The sequence below is a fragment of the Hoplias malabaricus genome, chromosome 11 (assembly GCF_029633855.1).
Source record: "Hoplias malabaricus isolate fHopMal1 chromosome 11, fHopMal1.hap1, whole genome shotgun sequence".
Taxonomy (NCBI): Eukaryota; Metazoa; Chordata; class Actinopteri; order Characiformes; family Erythrinidae; genus Hoplias; species Hoplias malabaricus.
The window spans coordinates 20,737,252-20,759,060 of NC_089810.1; the positions used below are offsets into that span (position 1 = coordinate 20,737,252).

Sequence of the window (21,809 nt, forward strand, 5' to 3'; positions counted from 1 at the left end):
TCTGTTTGTACATTCATTGTCCATTTTATCAGCTCCACTTATAACAGAAATGCACTTTGTAACTCTATAATTACAGTGGGTAGTCCATTTGGTGCATGCATCTGTTATTAGACCCCTCTAACACTATTCTTACATTTTCAGGGCCCTCAAAAGACCACCACAGAAGAGGTATGACTGATATGGTGGATCATTTTCTGCACTGCAGTGACAATGTCGTGGTGTTAGTGGTGGGGATAGTATGTGTTGTGATCGTTCAAGTGGATCAGACACAGCAGTGCTGCTGGAGTTTATGAACCCCTCAGTGTCACTGCTAGACTGAGAATAATCCACCAACCAAAAATCCAGTCAACAGCATCTAGTGCAGGGTTTCACACAGTGCTTTACAGGGGGTGGGAGGAGGGTGGACAATGTTGTCAAGGCGGCCACCCCTCTGACCCCACCCCCACAATTCGTTTTGTGCAATTCAATCAGTTTCGATTTGTGAACCGATTCACTCAATGACTCGACTCTACAATCAACCCACAGTGTAAGTTCCTCAAAGCATTCAAACACCACACATAGCATATAATTTATGAAATATCAGTGGATTTTTGTAACACCGAACAATGACTCGGTTCGTTTCTTGAGCTTTGATTTCCACTGGGAGTGCTTGTGGGGGAAACCCTATAGTGGGCAATAACCAGTGATGAAGGACTAGAGGATCATTTACATTAAGTGTGCTGCAACAGATGAGCTACTGTGTCAGGTTTTACAGCTACAAGCAGGACAAATGAGGAAGGTGGGTCTAAGAGACTGCACAGTGAGTGGGCACAGTGTTTTAACAACTCCAGCAGCACTGATCCACTCACACCAACAAACCATCCCGCGTCAGTGTCAACGCAGCACTGAGAATGATCCACCACCCAAATCATACCTGCTCTGTTTGGTCCCGAGTGAAAGTTGGCTAAAAGTATGCAGAACAACAAGTAGAACACAATCTGTAATTTTAGAACTACAAAATGCTCATATATGTTCAGGGGAGCTGAGAGAAAAGACAGTGTTATGTTTGCTACATTTACACTGTGACTCCACGTCAAAACTAAGTGCCCACTCCCCTTCCCTACCCCCAAAAAAATTAATTAAAATTTGGAAAATATATAAATAAATAAATAAATAAATAAATAAATAAACAAACAAACATTTTGATTGATTACATTAGGGGTAAATAGAATAATGTGCACATTAAATGTTTTCCTGACTTATTGCCTTAATCACTTATGACATATTGGTATGAGTCTACAGATGGAAGGATTAGGCTGATCCCATTTAATTATTTAATGGAACAAATCAGGCAGAGTGATTATGCTGCATTAAATTTATAAAACCAATATTATATTGTTATGGCTTTAATTTAGTTCAAGGTGCCACATATTCATGCATTTTGTAGGTTGTGAATTCTGGTAGACATTAGAGGTGATCTTCTATACTCACATGAGACTGGTCAAGTCCAAAGTGTTCCATCAGGACGTAGTGGGTTAAGAGAAAAGAAAAACATGGAGAATGTTAATCACATACATGCATACACACACACAGTGTAAACTCTTTATAAAGCACTACATCTGTGTAGGTTTTAAAGCATTTTTGTCTTTTTGACACACTGATGGAAGCTTTTATGCTACTGATGCTTAATGTATTGTGAACTGAGAAATTTCACTTCAGGTTTTAGCTGGTTCAGTGAGTTCCATTAGTACCCTGTTGCTTTTAGGGTCTTCGTACTTTGAATTTTTTTTTTTCTATTTTTATTTTTGGTTGAAGATGATGGTTGAGGGCAATGTGTCTGAAAATCAGAAATGTCCAGAATGTCTAGCTAGTAAAAGCTCTTGCATTTCATTAGACTTTAATTCAATTTTGATGAAGGGCTGAAGTCTTTACAACAATATGCAAATGAAAGTACTGGCTTTATGCAATGTCTAACAGGCTGGAAGAACACTTTGGTCTATTTGCAGCACACACACACTCACACACAAGTATAGCAGACAGGTGCCTAGACCTGAAATGTTACAAAAATCAATTTCGCCAGTCATTAAAGTTCTAACTATCCTTAAAGTGTATAGGACATTTTAATTATGAAGCTGGATAAAAACAAACTAAAAGTCCTAGCAATAAAACCTTTTAATCTTGTTCATCGTCCCTTATACATGGCCTTCAGACCAAACCACTCTCTAATGCTGACTCTTTTCTGATCTTGTATAACTAATTAGCAGCTCTCTTAATTCAGAGTACATTATTACACTGAGAAACTCTAGCTAAGCACTTTGAGTGAGTGAGTGAGTGAGCAGCCTGAGAGTGCTCCCACAATGTAGAGGAGAAGGCCGGCAAACCCACACTATTCACCAGTGCCAACAGAGGACAGGGAAGTGAATAGAGTGTCCAGCTGGCTGGAGTATTAAGGCTTCCTCAAAAGGACAAACTGCTACTCTGATTTTCAAAGTCAGACTGGGAAGCAGAAAATCCAGCACTTATCTTCATGCATTACAAATTTAAATACAACAACCTCTCAAAGGGCAAGCGACTGTATGTGGGCCCCCATTTCAATTCGACATTGCTTACACAACTTTTATAGTATGCATTTCAATATATATATATATATATATATATATATATATATATATATATATATATATATATATATATATATATATATATATATATATATATATATATATCAGGTTTTAAGTTTAACACACAGTATATGAAAACTGAGGGACCTCTCAGTCTATATTACTAAAATGTAGAGCTTGTACAATCTGCACACTTCCAGAACTAGGAAGCATGCAGATAAAAGCCTGTCTGACTTCTCTGGCTCTGGCTACCACCTGTTCATCCCCTCAGAATATGCTTCAAACCAATAAAGGGTTAAAATAAGCATAATTTAAAAGCCATATAAGCCATGGACACACCATTTGTACTTAACTCTTTATTTTTGTTGTTTTTTGTTTGTTTGTTTTACTGTGATGATAAATCATGTATCTGTCGGCTGCACTCAGCACATAAAGTAACCCAATACCATATGTACTCTACATTATGTTCTATGTGCATGCTTGAAGTACGCTTGAACTTTATTTAAACAAAAAAAGGACAAAATATTTCCAGTGTTTTCACAAGCAAATTTAATTAATTAACACATTTAAGAATTGATGCCTGTAACAAACTAAAAAACATAGGCAAGTTTACATTTTTCATTGTTATTGGGAGGGTCAGAAACACATTCATCAAATGTATTTCAGTTAGGCTCTGACGGACTACAAACAGCAGTTTACCACGCTCCGTCAAGCGTCAGAAAAGTTCCAAACATTTAAAATTTTACTGCAATAAACTCTGAAGTGGAGGCACGTCAACCAATAGAAACAAGGGTGGGCAGCACAGACAGACGATGGATGAAAATTCAAAATGTAGGAGAGGCTAAACCAGGAAGTGTACTCTTTCCCAGTTTTGGTTTAATCCAGATTAGCAAAATATAAGGTTCACTTGGTCATGTGACACTCTGGCACAGTGTGTCTGTGTATGTCCATATTTCCTTCCTGTTTTAATATGGCTCCCCGCTACAAACTCCACCCCTGCTGCAGCCAAGTACACACCTTCTAGACAGACGAGTGCTGCATGCGTATGCGTTTACCATGTTGTCTAGTGTGTAGGCACCCTAAAGGGTCTACTGCTGAAGGAGAACTACAGATGCAAATTTTTAAACTTACATTAACTTTTATATCACAGGAAAAATAAAAAACATTAAATTAACTCTCTATATATATTTTTTGTGACATTATTTTAAACGTGTTGGGCACAATTTGGTTACCTTTAGGAAAGTCTGTATACACCCAGAATGCTGTAGAAAGTCATCTTAGTTAAAAAGGCAGAATGACAATCTCACCACCACTTCCACATTAAAGATGCAACAGCACACTTCCCTGTTCTACCTTAATTATATGTGTTTAGCTTTTAATAACTGTCTTATCAACAAATAAAAAAGACATGTGTCGACTACCAAATAAATAGTATGTTGCAGCACTACCACGCATATATGCAAATCATGCATATATGTGGGCACTGATGCCCCCATATTTGTAACAGTTCAGATGGTCTTTTTCATCTTCAGCATGTAGAATCCAACGTCCTACAGCACATAAAGATGTAAATTCTTTGCAGTCTTGCACTGATAATTGTTTGAACTATTTAACAATTCTCTCATGATGTTTGAAAGCAATGAGCAACAATCTATTTTTGCTCACAAAGTCTGAACCTTTGGTGAATGCTTATTTTAAATATTTTATATTCACCTGCTCATATTGTAATGCTTTAAAACAGTGTGACATGAACTGTAGCAGCTTTTTTTGAAGTGCTGCAGGCACCAAATTAAATATGTGTTAATGTTTACCACACATAATCAAGTTGTTCAATGAAAATATTGGAAATCCTTTCATTGTATAGTAGTTCTGTATCTTAAATAAAAGTCGAAGAGAATTAAGAAATCACAGACACATGTTTTTATTCCATTTTTTAGAAAGTGTCCAGACATTTCTGGAAATGGAACTTGTATAAGTGGTTGTACCTGTATAACATACATAACCAACAAATTAAGCCCAGAGAAGTTTGATAAATGCAAAGTCATAAAACAAAATGGATCCTGCTTTCAGAGTGTTACATAAATTATTTCTTTAATAATCAGTTGACACGCATGAATATATTTTATTATTATCCATAAAAACCTGCCATTTTCACATAAAATAATGTATGATTAATTAAATACAACTTTTGGAAATTTGACAATTATCAAAACAAGTAACAAATTGTTTTTTTTTCCAAAATTTGCAGTCAATTTCTTTTTTGTTTCTAGTTTTAAAAGAGCGCAAGCAGGGAAATGTGCACATTCTCTCTATTGAAATGCAGAGCACCAAAAAGCAGCGAAGGCAGTATTTGTTATGTGGAGTTTACAAACCCATAGAAACCAAGTGGGACGCAAATGCTTTCATTCATGCCAATGTAATTATCAGGAGCACATTGCGGGGCACAGAGCAAAGGGGAGTGCAAACATTAATTTCCAAGTAAATAGAATTACAATAATAGAAAAGTGCATTATAATGATTCAAGGAATGTACCCCAACAACTGCTGGTTCCTTGATCTTTGCACAGCTATTGTTGTGGAAGGGCAGCTGTGGGTGTGCTCTGAGGTCTATAGTGTTACAGTAGCTGCTTATGACAGATGGAGTTTTAGAGCTTGCTCTTTCTCATTGAAGCTGACCGCTATGCCCTGAACAGTGTGTACTCTTCTGCAGTACAGGAAATAAAGGTGGTAGTAATTACAGAAGGTGCAGAAAAAAGTACAGATGGGATACTTTTATCCAGAGTGATGTTGAACTGCAATCATTGTAAAGATGTATGCATATATATATATATATATATATATATATATATATATATATATATGTGTGTGTGTGTGTGTGTGTGTGTGTGTGTGTGTGTGTGTGTGTGTGCGTGTGTGTGTGTGTGTGTGTGTGCGTGTGCGTGTGTAATGTTTCATTAGTATTTGAATTAGTGCTCTTAAACCTAACCTCAAACTTAACCAGTAACAGAAGTGCATTAATTCTTAAATATTGTGGTTGTGCTGAGTATTGGGGGAGCTTCCAGCACACTCTGCAGCCACCCCTCTCACTAGTTATTTTAGAGGGAAAATGTTATTTGTGGTGAATGGGGTGTCTGCCTCTGCATTTCGCTTTACACTCTGTCCACTTTTCTGCTTGTTCCCTTGCTTCCTTTCTCTTTGCCCTATTAAGGTTTAATAAAAGTTGCTTGAAAAAATGCAGTAATGGCTCAGCCTCATTTTCCCACCCTGCAATTGAACCTTCACACCAAGACTGATGTATTTTTTTTTGTTGTTGTCAGTACACTGTGAAATCACAGGAAGATGCCAAAAGAGGAAGAAGAAATAGATTCCTTGAGTAGGAGCAATGTTGATTTTATCATTTTATTTGTACCGCAGCTATACACATACACACACTGAGTTCACCCTACAGAACAACACAGGGAGTTCCAGCACCTCATGCAGGATCTAACATTATATAAAGAGCTGTTCTGAAGGTATTACCGTGGGTCAGTGGAGGTGTTTGAGGTTTGTGTGTGTGTGTGTAGCTCCTCTCATTAAAAAAATGTTATATTTTCTTTTCTCTTCACATTTATATAGTTAGCGTGCTGTTATTCTATAAGTTTTGTGTTCTGCTACGAAGAGGACGAGCTGTTCTCCCGCCAACTTACTGCTCAGTTGTTTGGTCTGCCACCATTACAACAAAGCTCTGATTGGTCTGCCTGATTTTAATGCATCCGTACAACACAGAAAACACTTCTAAAACTGGGATAAATATTGTGTTACGTACAGATGCTTTCAACTTTATAAAGGTTCTTTATTCTCATAAAAAGTCTAGATGAACAGCTTAAAATAAATGTTTGTCCCAACCAAAAAGAGTTGTTTTGAACAAGTCATCTATTTCTAACATAGCAACCCCCAAGGCAACAAACTGCCAAGATTCAATATTTACAAGCACTTGAGCAGATTATTCTGCTCCCTTTACAAGTGAAATCTATCTCCAACTTTGCAGTCTGTCACGTCCCACCACAACCCTCCCTTCTCTATCGGATTTTGCTCGCATCCCTATGTCTGCACTGCCTGGATGGGTGCCGCCAGTGGTTGCTATGGAAGTGTGCTCTCTCCGCACTGGGTCAAGCTTGTTTTTTTTTCACCATAGCTGTAAACACAGAAAGCAGCTGTGCTATCGATCTGTCTGAACAATTCAGCGGAAAAAAGGAAAAGGAGGAAACTTTTCTCTCTGAGCGGTGAGTTTATTAAAGGAGATGTGGAGGAGAGAGGGAGCAGAGGACAGGAAGGGAATATGGTTCATGGACAACAACGATAGAGATGGATAAGGAGGAAAAGCAGGGAAAAAGAAAAGTGGGAAAAGTCTGAGCGGTAGAGGAGGGCCGAGAGAGAGGTGCCATGAGGAGTTTAGAGTGATCAAGGCTAGCGGCAGGGTGCAGGGAGAATGCTGGGTTGCCGTGGCAATTGATCGCAGGGGGGTGGTGCGCTGTCTCGCTGTTTACAGTACATGCACACACACACATTTATACACACACATACACACACACAGCGCTCAAACAAACACAAACACACTCTCACATACACACCAGCTCCCTGTGCTTTCTTCTCAGTCATTAAAGGCCCATAGAGAGCAGCCCACTGGGAGATGCTCACCTATTTCCATCAGTTCTCATTAGGAGCAGACAGAACATGAAAGAGAAGCAGCTTGCCTCTACTGTCTGAGTATGACAGAGAGGAGGGGTTCCAAACACTCCCCTACTCCAAACACACATACACACACACACACACACACACACACACACACACACACACAAACAATGCAGCAAAAATTGGGAGGAGAGGAGGAAACCACACACATCTAATACACTCCAAATAAAACTTGCCTGATTGTACCCTGCAGCACAATCTCATCCAAGCTGTTGAGCTCAAACTCAGACTTCACTTCATACACACACTCCCTCAGTACCTTATAACATACTCAGAACTTTCCGAACATTTAACTTAACTGGCAAGCTCCTGCCGTGAGACATATACTAAATGAATATATTGTAGGGGGCTGAACATAAGCAGAGGTAAAAACCATAGTAACATTTGGCTATAAATGTTGTACTTCCAAAATAAAAGTGTATCCTTTGGCTTATTTTGGCCATTTTTGTATGCTTCTGATTTTGCCTTTATCTGTCTCACTAAAGTATTCTATTTGCATATTTCAGTTTTTTTTTTTTCAGCCATCTCTCTCTTCTGTGCTCTTTCTCTCTCTCTTCCAGGATGTTTCCCCTCCCCCAACTCCCTTACTGTATTCATCTTTTAGTAAAGAGTCACCAGATTCAAATCTTTATTCCTGTTTCTTTATGAGATTATAAAATTAATGAAAAACGCAGCGTCGGTTCCATCTCATTTTACATACTTGTACTCACATGGGAGCATGATTTTTTTAAAATCAAATTTAAATTACAATATCTCCATTCCTATTTTGTCAGTAATCATAAAACAAAAACAAACATAGCACAAAGCCCATGCTTTCGACTGAAATTGGCAGTAAATGTTCAGCATGCCTTTGTTTCCATGCCACTCATTTTGAACCAGCCCTGAGGTTTGATCACGCCAGCGTAATCAGAGATTCCCGAGAGTTAAAGGATGGTAAAATTGTTCTTAAATGAGCAACACTGAAATGAGAATATAAAGAGGCCTATAGATATTTTGCATGACCAATCCTCCTTCCAGTGCATGTTTTTTTGACTGTGAGAAGAAATCAGAGCCTCCAGAGGAAACCCCTACAGTGACAGCTACAGTATCTATTGTGACACAGTGCCGCCCAAGTGTAACTACATGAGAAGCACTACTGTTGTCCCTGAATTAACCAGTTTATGCACCAAAGAGTGGGTCCCTCACATGTTGATCTCCATGTTGTTTTGCATGTCAGTAAGTGGACAGTTTTTAAAGGGACCTATAAAGCTCCAGAATCTCTAAAACAGAAAACAACTTGTCATATTCCCCCAGAAAAATCATGAAACTGAAAGGAGATCTGACAGCACTCATCAGACCTTTCATCACTTTCAACTATCTTAGGACAATTCTATCTCTGTATGCCTTTTAAAGAACAGTTTGGTGAAAGAAAACTGTCCATTTTTATTCATCATACTCATCACAACAAGAGGTACATTCTGATCAACATGAAGTTGAGTGCAGCTAAATATACCTTAAATATCTTATTAATATCTTATATCTCTTAGCAGATTCTTATTTTTTCGTGGGCGGCACGGTGGCGCAGCAGATAGTGTCACAGTCACACAGCTCCAGGGACCTGGGTCTCGCTCTGGGTGACTGTCTCTGAGAAGTTTGATGTGTTCTCCCCATGTCTGAGTGGGTTTCCTCCCACAGTCCAAAGACACGTTGGTAGGTGGATTGGCGACTTAAAAGTGTCCATAAGAGTGAATGTGTGAGTGTGTGTCGCTAAGGACCGGCGCCCCCTCCAAGGTCCTTGCACCCAGAGATTCTGAGTAGGCTCTGGACCCACCGCGACCCTGAACTGGATAAGCTGTTACAGATAATGAATAACTGTTTCTAGCTGAATCAAAACTTTCAAACTAACGAGTGTGAGTATGTGTATATAGGTTTTTTTTTAGTTTTTCCTCCATTATCTTTTATAATTACAATTATAAGTACAATTAATGAAGGCTACTCCCCTCCATAACTTCAAAATTTTTACATTTGTCCATTTTCAACAGACCTTTTACTAAGAACACATAAATGCGTCACTTGAAATGATTTAAATGGGAATTTCACAGATTTCTGTGGTTATGTAAATAAAGTCATACAGAATGAATTGATATGAAAGGACCTACTCTAGAGAAGCTTACGGAGTCAGAATTGTTTATAGTGCTGGTGATAAGAACGAAATGTCTGAAGCGTTTAACTCATTCATTCATTCATTGTTTGTAACAGCTTGTTCAGTTCAGGTTACCTGGAACCACTGGGTGCAAGGCAGGACCACACCCTGGAGGGGAGCCAGTCCTTCTCAGGGACACAATCTCACATCTCACAATCACTAGAGATCATGGGCAGTGGACACACATACACACACACAGATCAAGAGGCAGCCACATCAGCACCTGGGGAACAGTGGGGGTTGAAGACACTTCAGCAGAGAAAGCGCTGTTCTTCTGTTCCTTGCTATCATTTTTCTTGTTGATTTAGGGGATCAAACTGTGGACCCAAGCTTGTGGTCCCAAGCTCACTTCTCTAAACTTCTGTAACATTTAGGCTGTAGCTGCCTTATTGGGGTTTGGATAGTAAATAAAATGGATACATATTTATGTAGACACTGTTAACAACAGCACATCTGGCAATACATTTAAAAAGGTGACTTTTTCTTTAGGACAACAATGTATAAGCATACACACACACACACACATCATGTGCATGCACACAGAGTGAGAGAGAGAGAGAGAGAGAGAGAGAGAGCAATGAGCAATGTACCTCACATTTATCAGCAGAAGGTCAGAGCAGGATGTATAATGGCAATCAACAGCAGAGGGAGTGTATTCTGATTGTTCAGAGACAAGGATGATAATTAGGACAGCAGTGGATCAGAGCACTGGCCTTGTCCAACCTTCTGTTGATGACATGGCCCCACACACACACGCACACACACACAATCCTTCACTCATCAACTCTTCAGCAGTACTGAACAATGAGGAATTAGTCCATCTGATTGGTTAATGCATTTGGAAATCAGTTTAAGGTGTGAAGGGGCAATTGGAATGATTAATCCCAGTGTAACACCCTGAAGCGTATTACACTACAATGCTGAGTTATAATATGGAAGTCTGCAATGAAAGTTTGCCGCTGACGGGTCCTTGCCATTTAAGGTTTAATAATCTCTCTCTGATTGCGAACAGAACTAGAGAAAGTAAAACTGTTCAAAACAACTTTTTTTCTCCTGCTCTGAAAAGCGAGCAGCAGGGGCTGTTAAGGAGTGACAGGCCCTCACAGCAACCACACACACTGACAAGGAAGAAATAGAGAGTGTGATTGAGAGGGAAGATATGTTATCTAACATAGAGGTGACCACCACTGCCGTTTCAGCTCAGCAGGTAGAGTGAATATCTGAGAAAATCTTCCCCAGGTCACCTTATGTAAATGTGCATCGGGAAAATAACTTAAAACTTGCAACGTGGACACTGGGATTCATGGAGATGCAGCTGGTAGTGTCACTGCCACACGGCTCCAGGTTCCTGGGGTCATGGGTTCAAGTGGGTCTCCTCTGTGTGCTCCAATTACATGCCTCAGTTCAAGAAATGCAAAATAGTTGAGTGCGTGGTGCCGACAGTCTGACATATCAAGCTGAGTCGCATGTTCTAAAATCAAATTCTTATTGGATTTGGTACTGTTCACACATGTGGAAAGAATCCAATTGGAAAGACTTTTACTGTTCAGACAAAAGAAAAAAAAAATCATATGCTCTTTCAACAGGGGATCTGCTGAAATCAGATCTGAACGACCAGTCTGAAGAAGGCCTATGAGTTTACTATTGATTTATTTTGTCAGAGCAACAATAAAAGACCACTGAAGTGTCAAGGACACTGCGACGTCTATGATCTCATGTTGCAAGTGCTACTTTATGACACAGTGAAAATCAACAGATCCTGATATGAACATAATATCCGTATTATATAAAGAGAAGAGCAGATTTAATGGCAGAAATATACACTTATTCTGCCTCCATATTTGAAGGTTTACCACAAGATCACAAGACCATCAGCATTGGGAAACCCCTCCCTTTTACCAGACACAGGGGCACAGCTCAGGTTAAACCTCATAATCCCACATAAATCATATAACACAAAGCGTGAAATTGGTGTAAATCTGTTCTTTATTGCTTCCCCCCTCCTTAATGCTCCCTTATCAGCACGGGCTTTGCATTAGCAGGGTCCAGAGAGAAACATCACAATGAAATCACAGGAATCGCAGGTCACCAGGTCTTCCATATACCAATATACCAAACAGTGATCAAACAGTGAAGAGGTGGAAACAACTCCCTTTACAATCTCTCCAATACACTTAACACAATATATTAGTGTAAATGAACAAGACCCCTGCAGACATCTACAAGCCCTACACCAGCACTACGCACTGAAGGGGAAAAAAGACACGTTTGAAAAATGAAGATAAATAAGGCACAGCAGCCCAAGTTTGTCATTTTTTGTAATTCCAGAATTCCAATTTAAATTTCACTAGATCACATATGCAGTATTACTACATGAAAAAAAAAATGCTTCAAAGATTTGTTTTTCAAAAGATTTACGCAAATATCTTACACCATTCCACATCCCATAGCGTAAACAGGTGTGTGTCATGTTGAATCTAGACCAACTGCATTGTCTATTACTAACCTGCTAGTCGAAATCTGTGCAATAGATAATCTGAGGAAGCATGTGAAAAACTCTATTCCCTTATGGAAAAACAGGCTACTGTGAGTCAATTTTGACCTGTCCATAAAGATTGTGTAGTAGACCAGTGTGATATTGATTTTTTTGCCTGATCCCGATTTAGCATTTTAAAAAAACATGATTAACGATTCATGCACAAAACATAAAATAAAGTAAAATAAAATAAAAACCCTAAAGCACTCCAGAAGTTCATCAGATAGATATATAACTTAGACATCAATGTCAGAATTCCTGGGGATCTGAGCATTTTGTTTTTCTTTTGAAAGAGAGATTTTTGAAAATGCTGTTGGTGCAGAGCTCTCTACCACCCCTGAAATGAAGGAATATAACAGTTTCCACAAAATATCCAGACGTGTTGAGACACACACACACACACACACACACACACACACACACACACACACACACACAATCAAAGGCCAGTTTCTTACACAAACAGAGTTTAGAGACTAGTGAATCAGTTCAGTGAATCACAAAGAACACACAACCCACAATTAATAAAACAATAGAAATTATAATCAGAGTTAGTGTCACTGGACACTTCTACAATGTAAAATTGTGGTCTGTTGAGCTGACTTTATGAAAAAGATGAACATAAATGATCATTTTAAAGTAAAAATATGTTTGGACAGGAGACCTTCATGTAAAATTATGTGCATCATGCACATCTGCACAAACAACCAAATTCTACACTATTCCTCTTTTAAAAATAAGTCTATACAAATCACATACATGTGCCTCATACTTTATTTTTTGTTTTGTTTATTGTACAGTAATGGAACCTTAAATAATACAAAACATTAGAAGGAATACAAATGAACAGATAAAATATAATATGAAGTGTGGGTTAAAAGAACACAAGATGGGTTCCCGACTTCTTGCTGAACTTTCCTCAACTCTATCAGCATCACTATTGATTTTAGCTAATGGAGGATTGATGCGCTTAGGCTGGGTATTGGATGGCCACTGTAATTACTGGTCATCACTGAGGATAGGTCTGGAAATGGTTAGGTGAACACATTAGCACACAACATCACAATGCATAGCACAGTGCATATGTTTATTTGCACTTTGTTTAGATCAACAGCTTTGCCTTTCATTTTCATAAAACTTTTTCAGATTACTGTATGGGGCCTGTATGGAGCAGAGTACAAACTGCACTGAATGTCCACTCGGAATTGTGCTGTTTTTATTTGTAACTGATGTTAGAGGCAACAAGGTCAAGGGTGATAAATAGAGGCCAGACGAGGAAAAGGAAAGAGTGATGTGAGGAGTGATGAGGGAGATGCAGGAGGTTCAAGGAGGACACTGCTGACTAATAGAAAGAGAAAGCAAGCAAGAAAGGAGAGAAGGAGAGAATGTGAATAAAGGTCTAGGCCAGACACACCAGGCTCAAAAGACCATAGGCTAGAGGGTTGAACTTTTAGTGTAGCACTTTGTTGACGCTGACTAAGGCATGACAGATAAGGCCGGAAAATAAAAAAGAACTCTGCACTTAGCGAGGCATGAACAAAAATACACTGCATTTTCTTGGCTAGGCAGATCGAACCAGAAAAATGCTTGCTGGTCTCGGGCTATTTTTAAATGAAACTGTCCATTTCCTCTCTCCGCAGCTGCTTGTCTGTTCCTCCTCAATGAAGAAGACAAAAGCAAAAGCAAAAATCATAAAAAATGAATGGCTGTTTCATATTTGTCACGCAGAACATGTGCAAGCAGGCTTCATCTGCCCAGAAAATCCATCTCCCCTCCTCTGATCTCCAACACACACCTGCAGCCTCACATAAAACAGCCCACACTAACCTACATCCACATGCAGGGTCACTGTCTGCACATGTAACCAAAGAGATCATGGATCATTACGAAGGACCATAGAGAGAGCACAGGGAAAGAGGACATACCAAAGAGAGAGAGAGAGAGAGAGAGAGAGAGAGAGAGAGAGAGAGAGAGAGAGAGAGAGAGGAGTGAGAGATAGAAGGAAAAATGTATGGAAGAAAAGAAAAAGAAATGTGATATTAAAAAAGAGAAGAGGAAGACAAGAATAGAGGAAACAATAAGTTGAAATAGTTGTTAACAAAGATAAGGTTGTGTAATATAAAATGTTTACAAAGTAAATGGAAGACAGTTCTAAACTTCTAAATGGAGAGAGAGAGAAAATACAGCCAGAGAGAGAGAGAGAGAGAGAGAGAGTGAGAGAGGTTTATCTTATTTATCTTACTTTTTATATATCGTTTTAGGCTCGCTCTGTGATCTGTGATTCTAGCCCTCTGTCATATATGGTAAGAAAAGAAGAGAGAATACATAATTATGACAGATGGTTAGAATCACAGAGGGAGCCAAGAAAGATACATAAAAAGAAAGAAAAATACAGAAAGACATATAGTTAGAGGACAGCTAAAGAAAATTATAGAAAAGGAGGTTAAATTAAATAAAAGCCTGAGTGTTTAACTGTGAGGAAAAAAAAGCGAAAGAAGGACACAGAGAGAGGGAGGTTGTACAGAGATCAGTCCTGTGAGAATGGTGCTGGCCTTCTCTCCTTAGGCACTAAAGCTGTGTAATAATCTATATGTAGTGCTCTTCAGAGCAGGGAGTTATGGAGCATGTGAGTTCTTGTATTCCACCTACGTTCAATAGAAGAGAGGCAGTCAAATGGCGTGCCATGTGCATTACTCTGTGCTCTGTAATATCAGAGCATGTTCCTCTCTCTGAGAAAGGATTCAGCAGTGCCACACACCATAAAACCCAATAGCAAGCTAACTGGAATCCTTTAAGCCCTGTAAAATAATCAAACTATAAAACCTCACACAAAGCAAGTACAGCAGAGGCAAGTATCATGAGAGTGCATTTCACACATAATCACTGCTTTCCACTATTTAGGTTCTACTCAATTTCCCATGTAACTACAGGTAATTAGTAACTAACCATACCATGAAATTAAACTAAGACAACAATCATGGACTGACGTTAAAAAAGGAGATTAAGGACAACCTTACTGAATAAAAGCAAGCACTTATCATAAACTACGAAAGCATGCTGCTAGAGTGATTACATTTACAGTTACATCAAATAGGTCAAATACAAGTACATTCATACACACATCTTATATAACCACTTCATCCTGAGAAGGGTCACATAAAATCATTGGGCTCAAGGTAAGGACACACCCTGTGGGGCAGCAGACCATTTCACGGCATGATCCAGTCACACCCAAACTCACTCCTGTGGACAATTTTGCATATCCAGGTTCCAATCACAGCATTACAATCATATGGGCTGGTTTAAGAAAGTCAAAACACAAACACACACACACACACACACACACACACACGCAGACACACACACACACACACACACATTCCCTACGTTCACTCAGCAAATTAAGAGGCTGTAATTCAAAAGTCAAAAAAAGCACACTGAGATATTATAATAAAGTAAAAAAGAGAATGGTTTCCTCTAGCTAGATTGTCATGTATATCACACTACACTTTATCTCCCTCCCAAAAATACAAAGAAATACTAGCCTTGTTTTTTGAATGAATATATATTTTTTAATGGATAGACACTACTAATACAAATATAACTCCACTGTGATGATCTTCTATTGATTCTTTGTTTTACATTTAAATATCCATTATAAAAATTTCAGGGACAATGCATTTAATTGTGATTAATTGCAGCAAATTATGTGATGGATGTGTGGATGGGCAGTTTAAATACAAGAAACTTCCAGATGAAAGTACAAACAAAAATGTTTTATGCAGGAAGGAGTTTGCTTATCACAGAAGCACTTCCATCGTTCATTACCACCTCAACGCAAAACACGTTGGGGCTAGCACGCAGGTCAGTAATGTTAACAGTACAGTGATCCCTCGTTTTTCACGGGGGATGCGTTCCAAGTTCACCCACGAAAAACGAATTCCCGCAAAGTAGAGGAAAGATATTTTTTTATGTATTTAACGAGTATTTGGAATTTTAAAACCCCCCCTGTTACTGATAACAACCCACCTTTTGCATTAAACAGTCATTCTATAATGTTTTTCAGTTGGAGCTACATGTGATATCCTACCAGTTTCTTTAATAGGGTAATTCCTAAGCTGTGATTTAGCGTAAGTAAATTTCACTCGGATGTGGACATGAACAATACATGTACTGTACATAAGGAATGCTTCTAAATGAAATATTTTCTCACCTACAGGCCTAGTCTGATACATGTAAATGATAAAAAAGCCCCCTTGAAAAAACCTGTGAAGTAGCGAATCCACGAAAGACGAACCGTGAAGTAGCAAGGGATTACTGTAATACAAACGGTGTCTCCAGTCAACACTCGACCACATGTTGGGGTTCACATACAGAAACTTAATGTCAAAGTCCACGTCAGACAAATTGACCAATTCACTGGTAGTAGACTGGTGGGAAAATAAACAAGATTTTGGATTTAAGCTTATGTTCGTTGATTCATTCATCAACCAAACTTAAATCAATATTTCTCATGCTAAATATTTGTATATATTTGTATATTTTGTAAATAAATGTGATTAAAATGTGATTCATTTTGATTAATTAATTACAAAACGTCTAATTGATTCGATTATTTTTTTTAATCAATTAATTTTTTTAACCATATATATATATACACACACACGCACACATTTACACACCATATCTCCCAAAACTTTACCAGTTACTTTACCAATACATATGTATTGGTTCATTCATCATGAAATTTGTACACAGTGTGAAGGACAGCTGTTGTTAAAATGGAAATTCAAGAATGGATATTGATGTAGCGCGACTATATTGCCAACAGTATTTGTTCACCTGCCAAAATCATTGAATACAAGTGCTCCAATCATTTTCATGGCCACAGACTGCTTCTACCTTGAATTTGGGAAAGAATGGGTTGCTCTCAGGAGCTCAGTGAATTCCAGCATGGTACCGTGATAGAATGCCTCCTGTGCAACGTGTGGTCGTGAAATTTCCTCAGCATTACACAGTCAACTGTCAGTGGTATTTTAATAAATTGGAAAGAACTGGGTAGGACAGCAACTCCTTATGTGGCCTACCATGAAGTGGTAGGCCACATAAAATGACAGAGTGGGGTCAGTGGATGCAGAGGTGCATAGTGCATAGAGGTTGCCAACTTTCTGCAAAGTCAATCACTTCCAAACTTTACGTGGCCTTCACATTAGCTCAAGAACAGTGCATAGAGAGCCTCACGGAAAGGGTTTCCATGTCAGAGCAGCTGTTTCCAAGCCTTATGTCACCAAGCGCAAAGCAAAACTTGGGATGTAGTGGTGTAACACTAGAACTACCAAACCGCTGCCATTTGGCAGTTATACCTTTAAATCCCAAAGAACTGCCATTTGGCAGGTGTGAATAGCTCTTCTTTCCTCCAGTGTTATGTAAATGAGGCCATGAGTCAACCCATGAGTCACAGGGGTTGACATGTTTGAGGATCATGTCCAAAGCCTGCTGTGTACTGTAAACCTTTGCCATCTTTGCTTCTCAGTCAACAAAGTAAGTGAAATATGTGTGGTGATGTGGCTTTTTATCCACATGAGGTAGATACACACATAATCATTATCATCATTGTTCACGCTATCACCCACCACACCCGTCCCTGTTCACTGTTACCTGGTACTGGCATATTTCAATCTAATGGCTGCAACAACAACATTTTAAAAATAAATATAGAACCCAGTTACCTCCGTCGTGTATATTTGTAATATTGTACTATAGTGAGAAATGTTTATTCTATTTTATTTCACTCAGCATGTAGCCAGATAGGCTATTTACTTTGGTGCAGTTTATTATATAAAGTTTATGCACTTTATTAACAAGTTTTCCTGCGTCTGCAGTCATCTTTCTCTTTATTCTAAAACTGACACAAAGACATTATTTGAACTATAATTCCAAAACATCTCAAGTCTGCCTCCTTTGTACTAATTGTGGATTGTTTTCTCACTGATGATTGGTCAAAATAGGTAAAGTTCAGATTTTCAAACCATTATTTTAAGCAATTTTGTCTTTTGAAAAACTGCCAATAGGTAAAGATATTTTTACATAAATTTATACAAAAAAACAACCCTCAGCTACTTGTAAATTTTTACTTAAACTTTTTTAAAACCCAAAGTAAAAGAATCTTATCAGGACATTTTGTCTTGTTTTAAGTCAAAATATCTCACCCCATTGGCAATTTTTTTGGCAAGTAAATATGACTCAAATTAAGATAAAATACTATTTTTGAGCAATTTTTACTTATTAACCGATTTTTTTATTTATATTTTTTTCAAGGTTTTTGTAGGTTTCACATCAAATAATATTGCATTAGACCAACAAATGTAAACTAAAAGGCTTAAATAATACTTTATTGTGTGTATTCTAAATAAACAAGTATTATTTCATCATATTTTTATAAGATTATAATAATAATAATAATTGTTATTGTTATCAGCAGCTGAGAAAACTGCCAAAGTACCAAAATATTTTTTTATTTGTTGAGATATTGTCCTCCCGCTCCAGGTGACTGTCTGCGAGGAGTTGGTGTGTTCTCCCCGTGTCCGCGTGGGGTTCCTCCGGGTGCTCCGGTTTCCTCCCACAGTCCAAAAACACACGCTGGTAGGTCGATTGGCAACTCAAAAGTGTCCGTAGGTGTGAGTGTGTGAGTGAATGTGTGTGTGTCTGTGTTGCCCTGTGAAGGAGTGGCGCTCCCTCCAGGGTGTATTCCCACCTTGCGCACAATGATTCCAGGTAGGCTCTGGACCCACCTCAACCCTGAATTGGATAAGCGGTTACAGATAATGAATGAATGAATGAATATTGTCCATATTTTCCCTGAACTAAATTCCTGAACGTCTGGGCCTGCTGTGACTGTCAGAGCTTTATCAGTCATACATCCCAGAGCTTAGAATATCAAGAAAAATATGTCCGTCTGATGCTACAAATTTATTTTCTCACAGTAATAAATTAGAATCAAAAATGCTTATGTTTTCAACTAACAGACACCTCACACTAACAATCTGTGTCAAGATATCTGATGTGGGAGTATGATTTCAAGGTTGTACATTGAGAAATATGAAAAACAAAGCAGGTGCTAAGTAAAATTTTTGTCAAAACATGACCAATTTATAGAAAAATTGATTTATCGGTCAACATGAAAACCTCATCTGTTCCAACATGACTGTGCACCTGTGCACAAAGCAAGGTCCATAAAGACACTGATAAGCAAGTTTGGTGTGGAAGAACTTGACTGGCCTGACCTCAACACCTTTGGGATGAATTTGAGTGAAGACTGTGAACCAGGCCTTCTTTTCCAACAACAGTGTCTGACCTCACAAATGGTAAGGTATACTCTGACACACAATTTTTGCTGTGTGGCAAGGCACATTATCCTGGTGAAAGAGGCAACTACCCCTCAGGGAATATTGCTGCCATGAAAATTTACACATGGTCTGTAGCAATATTTAGGTAAGTGGTCCTTTTTCCTACAAAGTACATGTACAAAGTACATGAAATCCAGGATCCAACTGTGTGTTCTGACAACATTCTATCAGAGCCAACATTAACTTTTTCACAATTCACAAATCAGATAGCCTGCAATCCTAACATACATTAATGAGCATTGGCTACCATTGACTCTGGAGTTGGCTCTGAACTCTTATGGTAGGTACTAAGCATTACATATCAAGCACATTCCACAAGACCTGCTTTTGTGTAGATGCTCTGACCTAGTCATCTAGCCATTACATATTGCCCCTCGTCAAAATCACTTAGATGCTTATTCAAATTCAAGAACTGATCTGTTCACTTACTGCTTAATATACCCCAATTCTTGACAGGTGCCACTGCATAGAGAGAATCAATATCCACTCCACCTGTCAGTGGTTTTAATGTTACAGCTTATTGGTGTATATTTACACAGATTAAAATTTGTTATGGTTCCAAAAACTCCACAAATGGAGCCACTTTGTTCAGACAGCTTGTAAACTGTGTAATAATGATGCAAATGTAGCTTTCCACTTTATTTTGTTAGTTCAATGCTCACTGATTTATACATATTTCTCCCCTCAGCACAATCCACAACGGGTGCAGAAGATATCTTTTTTACAAAAGCCTTTGAAAAGCTGATCAAAAGGATATTTACAAATGGATTCTACCTGCTAGAGATGGTGTAAATGATCAACTGGTTTACATGTCTTTAAAAGGTAGTGGTATTAATATTTTATTAACTCATTATGAATGGGTTAACTTGGACAGCCCTAAACCCAACACTCCTTTGTTTAAGGACATGTCATTATGCTTAGTGCTAAACTGATGCAATATCCTCTGTAGCCTGTGAGAAACAATCTTTCAGCTTCATTCCCACTGCCCTTTCTCTGTCGCCTCAAGCGCCTGGCATCACAGGACAACATTATAAGCCATTATAACAATTGACTACCTATGTGTCTGTCACATCAAGGAACCTGGCTGAGGCACTGCGGCACTTTTCTTTTTCCTCCAGTGCTTTTCTACATTACACATATGCATGCGGCTCAGCGAGTGATCCTTTTCTCATTTCAGCGCTCGTCCTTTCTACTGAGCCTCAGGCAGCACAGCGCATAATAGAGATGATCTTGTATGCATGTGTCATACATGACCTGCATATATGTCTCACAGCCAGTGCACCTCACCTTTCTTCATATACTCAATATGCAAAAGGCAAGCACATGTGAATACACATTAAATCAGTACATTACACACCTAGACACGCTTTAAAAGGATCATTTCCTCTATTGTCATCACATGTTATTATTTTCTCTACCCACTTATTGTGTATGTAAAAAAAGAATTATGTTTTCAAACCTCTCTTTAACACTTCGAATTGAAACTGTACTTTTCACAGTGGTGCAGAAATTATTGTCAATGCCACACATCTCTAGGGTCCTGGTCCTGGGGCTGTGGGTTCTGTCTCAGTCACAGGTCACTGTCTGTGAGGAGCTTGATGTGTTCTGCCCTCTGTCTGCATGAGTTGCCTCCAAGTGCTTCAGTTCCCCTTTCACTTTCCAAAACATGTTGGTAGATGGACTGACTGACTGACTGTGCAAAAAATGTGTTTGAGTGGTTGGGTGAGTGTGTGATGCCCTGTGTTTGTACTGGTACCCTGTCCAGGGTGTTCCTGCCTTGCACTCACTGACTCTAGGTAGGTCCTGGACTTACCATGGAATGTATGCACAATACAATTACATATTTCAAACAGAGAGGACTCAAAGCCTCTCTTTAATTCCTTGCATAATAGCACCAACCCTCCCACAGTTCAAAATACCCCTTCTACGTCTAAGCACATTTCTAAGGTAAACTAGGAGTGGTGTAACCCATAAATAGTGCTGTCTGTTGTTATAAATAAACGCTTGGGCTGGTTGCACTAGGACTTTATTGTGCCTAGTTTAAATGCATTCAAGGCTAACATCAGTGTGAATGAGCTACATACATGGATATTTATATATAAGTTGGGTTTTGTGACATCATAAAAAAAAGATCCAAATGAGCTGTTTTTGTAGCTTAGTTCCCCTACATGGACTGCATGTACTGGGGAGTTAATGGTAGAATTTGCATTGTACATCAAGCTCTTTTACTTCAGCGATGTGAGGAAAAATCATTTATCCATAATATGAGCCCTTTAAGGTATTGAGCAACCTAGTGGTCTTTTTAGTCAAAATGATAGTTACTATGAATGGTTCTCATTAATGATTACACACCTG

At 38.6% G+C, this 21,809-nt stretch overlaps 1 protein-coding gene across 1 annotated transcript in view; it reads right to left on the reverse strand.

Annotated features, from left to right (window-relative positions):
* The window catches only part of cdh13 (cadherin 13, H-cadherin (heart)), a 508,194-nt gene that overhangs the window by 264,658 nt on the left and 221,727 nt on the right, over positions 1 to 21,809 (reverse strand). The window lies entirely within an intron of this gene.